The sequence below is a fragment of the Ictidomys tridecemlineatus genome, chromosome 5 (assembly GCF_052094955.1).
Source record: "Ictidomys tridecemlineatus isolate mIctTri1 chromosome 5, mIctTri1.hap1, whole genome shotgun sequence".
Classification (NCBI taxonomy): Eukaryota; Metazoa; Chordata; class Mammalia; order Rodentia; family Sciuridae; genus Ictidomys; species Ictidomys tridecemlineatus.
This window is the reverse complement of record NC_135481.1, coordinates 66779028-66788192: the sequence shown is the minus strand read 5'-3', so window position 1 is coordinate 66788192 and position 9165 is coordinate 66779028. Positions and strand designations below refer to the sequence as shown.

Sequence of the window (9165 nt, the reverse complement as noted above, 5' to 3'; positions counted from 1 at the left end):
ACAATGGGTGCAATTGTGTTTCTCACACAGCAGCAACTGCTCTTAAGGAGCATTCAATAAAATTATGCACACGCTCTTACTACCATGAGGACCTCACCATGGGAACTTCCGAATGTGTTCTTTCGGAATCTGAGGGTTCTGGGAAGACCGTTTCAGAAAAAGAGAGATTTTTATGGAAATGTCAGGGAGTGTCAGGGGACCTCTCCAAGCAAGAGAAAAAGCAAATACTGTAGGTGATTTCAGAGCTTTCTCAAAACCAATGCAAATCTTTCTTAATGCAAAAGCCATGCTTTTCCCTTAATATTAATTAAAGATAGTCCTGGTCTTGTTTCTGGAAGGTTTCCAAGGACAGAGGCTAAACTGTTACCAAAGTCACAGGAAAGAAAGAGACTCACAGAGCCAGGAAATGGTCACTAACGTGTCTTCTTGCTCTTGCCCTGAAGTGTGCTGGAGCCATACCCTGCTGAGTCTTCAAAGGGAGGGTGCAGGTGGAACTACAGAGTGACAAGGTATGTTAATGAGGGCTGAGTCCTGCCTCAGAGGCTTACCAGCTGTCCACCTCCAGAAACTTCCTTAGGATCTCTGAGCAGTTGTTTCAACCCCTTTACAAGGGAGATAACACCTATCTCATGGGGGGAGGGTTGTTTTGTTTTTGTCAAATTTTAATGGAAGGATGTGTGTGAATAAGGTTTGAATCCTGAAAAATAACCTCTCAATTGCATTTTATAATGCCTGATCTGCTACTTTAATAACCCAAACATCCAAGATCAGCTGAAGGGGACTTGCCATGAGTCTCATACCTTGGGAAACCCAGGGTGGCTGCCTGCTGTGCCTGCTCCATCAGAGAAGCCCAAAGCTCAGGTGGGCAGACAAACTTGTCCCACACAGTGAAGCAATGCTACCGGGAGCTCTTTGTTTTATTCCTTCCTCTTCTTTTCATCCATCAGTGCTGCCTGCTGGTCCTCTCCCTGGCCTCCTCTCCTCAAATGTAGTTTCTGTATTCCATTTGTCACAACCAATTTGTTTGTGTTTTAAAACAAACCAAAAGACAGTTTTCATAAAGTCACTGACCCAACCCCTGGCCCCCTGCTGATGACTCTCACATCTCCTTCCCTGGCCCTGCGTGCGCCCAGTTCCAAGGGCCTTTAGGAAATCACTAGCTGCGGCACCTTAGGTTCAATTTGTGGAGAAGTAAATCTTTCCCTCAAAATGATTCCAACTCCCAATGATGACAAGCTATTAAATAAGGAACATTTGTTATGCTTTATCTTTCATTTCTTATTCCAGTTTGCTATGGACTAAATTGTATCCTCTGCCCTAGAATTCTTATGTTGAAATCCTAATGCCCCCTTTGACAGTTGTATTTGGAGATAGGGCCTTAAATGAGTAATTAGGCTAAGTGAGGTCATATGGGTGGAGCCCTAATATGTAATACTGGTAACCTTATAAAAAGAGGAAGCAACATCAGAGAACTGACCCTGATGAGACACAGAGAAGGTGACTATATACAAGCCAGAAGAGAAGACTCAAAAGAAACCAGCTCTGCTGGTACCTTGATTTTGGACTTTTAGTCTCTAGAACTGTCAGGAAATAAGTGTCATCATGTTTAAGGGACTCAGTCTATAGTATTCTGTTGAAACAGTCTAAAAAAAAAAAAATCACAACCTGTTACCAAAACCTGGTATAGCTTTCTTCAAAATGACTCTTGAAGTCTCATTCTTTCCATATCTTGTCTTGCTGCCCTGCTTCCAGTCCTTCCTCCCTGACATCTATATTCATTACTATTTGTTCATTACTTCTTAACTTCCATCCTTGTCTCCAATTTATCTGATATTCTCAAAAAAATATAACTTGATCTTTTTATCAGTTAGGATAAGGTAAGTTATGCAACAGTAACAAATGACCCCTAAACCTTAGTGGCTTAATGCACAGGGAAAGTTTACTTATTTTCATGACATATCCTTCATGGACAGGCTCTGGCTCTGCTCCAGGTTGTTTTCATTCTGGGACCCAAGCTGATGAAATGGTCCCTATTTGGGACACTGATGTTCTCATGGCAGAGAGAAATGAGTACTTGTTGAACTATGCAAAGGTTATCAAAGTGTTTGCCTAAAATTGACATATGTTCCTCTTACATTTCATTGACAAAAGCTTCATCCTCTGATGTCGTCTGGGCATCGATGTCTAGAATCTGTCCACAGGAAAGGGAAGCAAATCATTGTGAACACTAAAACAATCTACCATCATACTGATTCCAGGATTTCAGCTTCCTCTTCTCTGCTGTGACTTAAACACCATATGATAAAACCCCAATCATCTTATGATTATGAAGTCCACTTTCTCCAGTTCAGAGGGATTTCTCTTTTCTTGTGACCGTTGGTTGACTATAATTAAATAACCTTACACAGGAATCGTAAAGGGGTCTACTGGCTTGTAGTCCTTTACGTGACTTGTGATCAACTACTCTTGGCCACACCCGACTAGACTACTGGGATGGGCAAGTGACCTAAGGTCAGCCAATATAGGTTCACAGAGGCATAGGAGCTGGGTCAATCAGAAGCTCTCCTGGAAGTAACAACTACCAAATACAGAAAGAACTTACATCTTGGGGTGGTAGTTGAGGTTGAGAGGATGCCTAAATGTGGACTCAGAATCTTAGCAGGTGGAAGTCACATGCAAGTTGGGGTTAGGAAAGAACAGAAGTTGAGTGAGCAGAGGAAGCATCATTAGTAAGAAGAGCAGGAAACAGGTGCACAAAGAGAGAGAGGGCAGAGACACCATGAGGGAGGAGCTAGGACTTCCAGAAGAGAGATGGAGAGGACTCACCAGGCTCCAGAGCAGTCTCAATTCCAGGACCAGCCACGTGGACTCTTAGAATAAATCCATTCTTTCCTAGATAATTTGAGAGATCTCTCTGTCTATATAATCAGCAAATCCTGAATAAAACCACTCTGTTTAGAGGCAAATCAGTTGCCTACCTGCTTCTTGAGTTTAGTTTGACCTTTCCATTTAGACTTTAGTCTCCTAGAACGCAAAGCTCCTGTTTGTCTTCTCCATGAACCTAGCATGGTGGGAGCCACAATAAACAACCTGCAGATGGCTTACTGCCAAATTCACATAGGTTTGTTTCATTATCATCTTCCTCCTCCTCTTTGTAGTCAAGTCTAGAAAATCAACCTGAAGCATTATTATTGAACAAATGAGAGAGAAAATACCAATATCCTTACACAGGAAATAGTCCCTATGCCCACTTGGCACAAACTTCTAGGACCTTCTTAATTGCTATGGTGTCAATCATGGGCACCGAGTGAACTTTCAGAATTGCTATAGCCTGGGCTCCAAGCCTCTTATTCGGGTTCCCCAGAGTAAATTGCTGGGCTTTGGATTCAACCTCTTAAAACAAGTTAACATCTGGTTATGGTGAGGAGAAAATAGTAAAAATGAAAAACTATTTGCAGAACAGAAAGTGTTCTGTAGCATGATGCTTGCAGCAACTGTGACCTCACTTCTGCTTAACAAATGCCTATGTGCCCAAGGCAGCCTCAGCTTAGACTGTCATGGTGTGAGATGGGCAAAGTGAGCAGATGGGAGCAGCCAGCTGGTGGTAGCTTGGCTCGGTGGCCTGCTTCTGCAGAGCCTTTGAGTGTCCTTTGGCTTTCTTCCTCCTATTCCAGCTGCCTTCCAATCCCCCAAGCCAAACCAAAGTTGTTTGGAAAGGTAGGGGTCCAAGCAGGAGAGATCTCACATGGAGTTTTTTCGTGAGTGTGTGTGTGTGCACATACAAGAATTGTTCAACAGAAAAAAGCTTTAGAAAGGATCTTCAAGGCTGTACAATTTGAAGGATTCCTACCCACCTGGATATCAATTTTCTGATATGAAAAGGACAAAAAGATGATATTGAAATGATAACAGATGGTCACAGATAGGCTTTGTCCATCAACATCACCTTGCTTCTCCAGAAGAACCCTGTTTAAAATGTGACTCCCAGGAGGTAGGCAGAAGGAAAACCCTTCTGAAGGATTTGATCTCTCTTAGGATCCACTGGTTGCCAATAGATGAAGAGAGGACTCTAGGTCCTTTGTGAAGATTCCCGGCCTGGCATGGATGGATAAAAGTTCCAGGATGAACAGAGGAAGAGATGGGAGTCTGCTACTTTGGAGTTTTGGCTGTGTTTTAATATAACCCTGTCTGGGATAGCCACTAGTGATAAACACAAAGAGGTACACACACACACACACACACACACACACACACACACACTCCACTCTGTGGCAATCAACATGGTGCGGGAACAAAGTTTCACTCAGCACACCAGGAAGCATCAACTAGGAACTATCATATGGTTGGACTGAGCTCAACTTCCAACTCATGAACTTGAAAGTGCCCATGGACTCTAGGGCTAGCCTGCCTGAATGCAAATCCTACCTTCTGTACATTGAGCTGCTAACCTTGAGTAAGTTAACCTCTCTGCACCTCAATTTACTCATCTGTTATATTCACAAAAGGAGTTAGAATATTAAAGCTTTGGGCACAACTTCCGACACAGAGTGAGTACCATCTACATAGTGGTTACTGGTACCTCCCTGGGAGACACACACCTGATTCTCAGAGCAATGTAGCCTTCATGAGGTGCTTTGTGCTCCTCCTGGATTTTCCATCAGCCAGAGAAAACAGGGGAGGCCAGCTGTTCTCCACACCTTCACACCACCATGCGAGACAGCAGGGAAAACTGTAAACAGTGGCTGTTACCACATCCCTCTGTTGGCTGGTACTTCAGGGACCTTGTATTAGTTTGCTAGGGCTGCATAACAAAATATCACAGATGGGGTCACTTAAAGAAGAGAAATGCATTGTCTCGCAGTCCTAGAGGCTTGAAGTCCAAGATCAAGGCTATCTTTGGTGTTCTCCGGCGTGTGGAAGCACTGCTCGGCCTCTCCCTCCATCACCACATGGTCCTCTCCCTGGATGAGTGTCTGTCTCTAACTTTCCCCTTTCCATAAGAACATGAGTCATGTCAGATTAGGGCTGATCCTAATGACACATTTTAACTTTATTATCGATATAAAGATCCTATTTCCCAATAAGTTTATGTTCTGAAGTACCAGGGCTTAAGACTTCAACATTTTTTCCATATTTTTTTTTAAAATTGATGCTTTATAGCTATGTATAATGGTGAATGGTTGGACCCGCTGTTTAAAATTTGTACATGCACAAAATATAATATATTTTGTCCCTCAAAGGGTGAGACCTGATGACCTTCTACCCTTGAATCTTGACCTTGGGAACTCCAGTGGTCAAAGGCTGGGAAAACAGGACCATTCAAGCCAGCACAGCTGAAAACACCCAATGCAGGACTCTTGCCAGGGTAACCACTGAGGAAAGCCAACAGGAGTTCAGAGGTTGCTGAGCTGAGAGCTTAGGTTACTCCTGGAGGAGAAGCACGAACGCTAAGGGGAAAGAAGGGACCAGGGAGGGCAAGAAGGGCCCTGAGAAAATAGGTACTATTGGTATCACAAGCTTTTCTAAGTAATTTGCGTGTAGTGGGGAAAAATGATTCAGTGCAGGGTTTGTGTATAATAGTGAGAATTACATTTGGCTGTGTATTACAGAAAATAGTCAAAACAATAGAGGCTTTTAAAAGCCTCTATTTCTCCCTTATTTAAGTCTGTAGATAGGTGATCCAGGGCTGGTGTGGCAGCCTTGGGGTCATCAGGGGAAACAGATTGTACCTAAAATACTGTTCCTCCAAACTTAGCAACTCTCCTCAGGGTCCCTGATGGATGCTCAGCCTCCAGCCACCACATCCAGAGAAGGTAGCAGAAGATTGGCTTCTCAGGAAACCCACATATTACTTCTTTTATCTTACTGGTCAGAATTTAGTAAGGTCACCAAATAATCTTTTCTCTGAGTAGCTATGTATCCTGCAAAAACTGAGGATTTGTTATTAAGAAAAGAGGGAATGTTGTGGGGCAGGCCTACAGTGGTCCCCACCACATATGCATGAAGAGAAAATAGTCGCTATCTAAATTCTCAAACCTATCCTCAAGAAGAGAATGTTTCTGAAGCATTCTTTGCGAACTGGAGAATCTTCTCTTCCAGTGCCTGTGATTCACCCCTCCTGTCTCAGCTTCAACCTCCTTTCCTTAAGGAAACCTCCCTGGATCTCTCAGTCTGCACTAGGTTTCTCTGTTTGGTGCTTTAATTGCACCTTCTGCTTCTCCCTCAAAGCATATTTCATCCTGGTTATCAACTTATCTGAAACTTATCTGAAAACTTATCTGAAAACAAAACTGTAAGCTCCATGTGGGCAGGGACTCTGCACACCCTTGCCTCCCATTGTGTGACTCCTAGTTGAGTTTTCAATAAATATTTGTTAAGTGTCTGACTTTCAGTGACTAGAATACTAGAAAGATCCTAGATTCAATACCATTTCCAATGAGAATTTTCCTGTCTTTAATTGACTTCCCCAGCTGAGACCAGTGTAAAACCCAGATTCTCCTGTGCTGCATACCTGCCAGGATTTGAGCAGTCCAAAAGCCCATGGGAGAGACACGGGTAGGAGCTGTCAGATGAGCCGCTGGGGAGGACTCCCACACCCACCGTAAGCTTCCTAAGCTTCGCTTTAGAGAACAGGCTGTAGCCAAAAGCACGCCCAGGAGGGCAGCAGAACAGAAACTGCAGCCACGTGGGTGGTTTAGATCTGAAAGGGCAATGACTGCCCAGCGTTTGGGGAGGAAAAGTAGGTCAGTCCAGCGTCATCCCCAGGCCCTGAAGGGGAAGGAAGAGTTGTGTGATCTTTACTGTCACCCTTGTGGGTAAATGTGGTCATGCTCAACATTATGAGAACTACCTGCCCCATTCTCCACTTCCCTTGTTCACAAAACTCTCTCAAAATCAGAAAAGATCAGTCTGGGCTGTTCAGCCTTTTGTTTTTGGATAGACTCTTCCCAAGCACAGCTTTTAAAGAAAGAATCCATTTTTAGCACCATTTAAGACAACAGGTAGGACCCAGAATCCAGACGGCTGACCAACCCACCACTTTAAACTGGTCCAGTTAGGGATCTGTGAGGCCTTGTGTGTCAGCACTGCCACCTCTGCTCACGAGAAGCTCCACAGGGCTCCCCCTAATTTCCCCAGCCCTGGAAAGTCTTGGTGTCTCCACATCAAGACTGAGAAATAAGAACTCAATTTAGTAGACAAAAAAAAAAAAATACCCTCTTTATTCTGTTATGATAAAATTTAGTCATTACAGTCTGGGCACACTTCTCCTAACAGAGAGATCAAACATGATATTCACTCTGGGAGAGATGTGGGGATTCTGAAGGGCAGGGCTGCAATAATTCGTGTTGATATTGTCTCTTCCTGGTTTGCAAGAGACTATTGCTAAGGACCCAAGACTTTTGTAGACCAGTTGTTGAACCACTAGAAACTTAAAATCTGCCATGATGGGAGTATTTTCACTGTGGGAACTGGCCAGGGCTACATATCGGGTTGGATGATTTTTTCCAGTCAGCTGCTTTACCAGGACATGCTGGGTTACCAGGGGGAGGTCTGAGGGGGCTGGAAAAGATCACAGGGTGAGCAGAGCAAAGGGTGTTTGGTACTTTCCTGATATCTTCATGGCATCATCTTCCTCAGCTCTTCATGTTTCCCTGGGGTTATGTTTTCTCTCATTGGAGAGAAACACCAACGGATCCCACTCCTGTTCCTTCAGTGAATGTGAAGTTGAATTTCCTGGCCCCTGTGCTGAAAGACTCCAAGAGCACAACCTCCTAAAGCATCAGGCTTGACTCCCCGAGTAAAAGAGAAGAAAAAGCTGTAGAGGTGCTGGTAATGATTGCAGGCCAGTGAAAACAGTAGAGACAGGCAGCCTGGTAATCCAGGGTTGGCGTCTTCAAATCCCTCCCTGTTAAAAATGACAATCCCTCTGGCCACTCCTGTGAGTGGATCCCTCTGCTTCAGATATCATATTCAGTAGCCACAAAAGTTTGAAAAGGAAGAAAGTTATTTTCATAGGAAGGAGAATAAACGAGACCAGGATTTGTATGGAGAAAGGTTCTTAAATTTGACTGCAGCGGCCAATCTGGGAAAGAAGTACTTCTAGATGTACAGATTGCCAGGATCTTCCCTAAGAAAATTAGATTCTGGAGGTCTAAGTCTTTGTAACCAAGAACAAGTCTTTGTAATAGCTTACACTCCCACCTCATAATTCTTCCGGTGCCAGCTTGAGGATTAAACTCTAAAAAAACTAAAGAGCTAATTTATAGATGGTGGAATTGAGCACTGAGTGGGGTCCTCCAGTGCTCAGGCCCTGACCTGCCACAGAGGTGGGTCTTTGGGGTCCATAGGCCCAGCATTGGGCCAGATATTATGGAACAGCCTGAAAACACAAAAGCATGATATGTTCCTCTCCATGACTGAGGAGGTGCAGGGGTGGTGTCTGGAAGAGTAGGCAGAGGCTCCAAGAAGAACAGATGGGATGCCATTGCAGGACCAGCCCCAGGGCTCAGCCTCCACCAGCCGGGGGCTAACATCTGCCCATCCCTGGGAGAGCTAGGAAAGGAAGCAGGGAAACCCTGGGTAGTGGCCTCCATCCACAGGGAGGCCAGCCCTCTGCTCTGCTTTCCCCCTGGATCAGCCACCCTTCCTGCAGCCAAATCACTCTGGGGCCATGTGAGGGCAGGGGCAGCCTCCCTCTGGGATTATAGGGATGACAGTGGACTTGTGTTTCTCTGTACAAATGAAGGGAACTCTTCCCCAATGGGCTTTGGACATTCTCCTGGAATATCTGGCAGGTGTCAGAGGTCAGTATTTCTTGTTGGAAAAGGCAATGGAAGCACTTTTTGAGGTCTCCCATTTATAAAGCCTGTAAAAATTCCTCCCCTCAAACCCAAGCCCATTTGCAAAGATGGGTGAAGAGCAGCCTGTCACCTCACCCAGGGGCTCACTCTGGAGAGAGGCCATTGAACCAGCCACAGAGCTGCTTCTGCCACCCCTTTACACCGCCCCAGAAAGTCATCCCACTCCTATTGAGATGGTCCAGCCCTGCCAGAGAGCATCCTAGTGATGGAGGGAGTGGGAGGATGCCACGTCACACCTTTGCTCACTGTACACGGTAAGTCTACCGTGTTCAAATTCAACCACAGCCCTTCCCTGGGCTGTGCT

General features: G+C 44.8%; 1 long non-coding RNA gene across 1 annotated transcript; it reads right to left on the bottom strand.

Moving 5' to 3' along the window:
* Positions 1-1917: 1917 nt before the first annotated feature.
* On the bottom strand, positions 1918-8623 carry LOC144377830 (uncharacterized). Its single transcript, XR_013439010.1, has 2 exons — positions 6512-8623; positions 1918-4801 (listed from the first exon to the last, which is right to left on the bottom strand). It is a non-coding gene; the product is annotated as an uncharacterized LOC144377830 (long non-coding RNA).
* Positions 8624-9165: the final 542 nt, after the last annotated feature.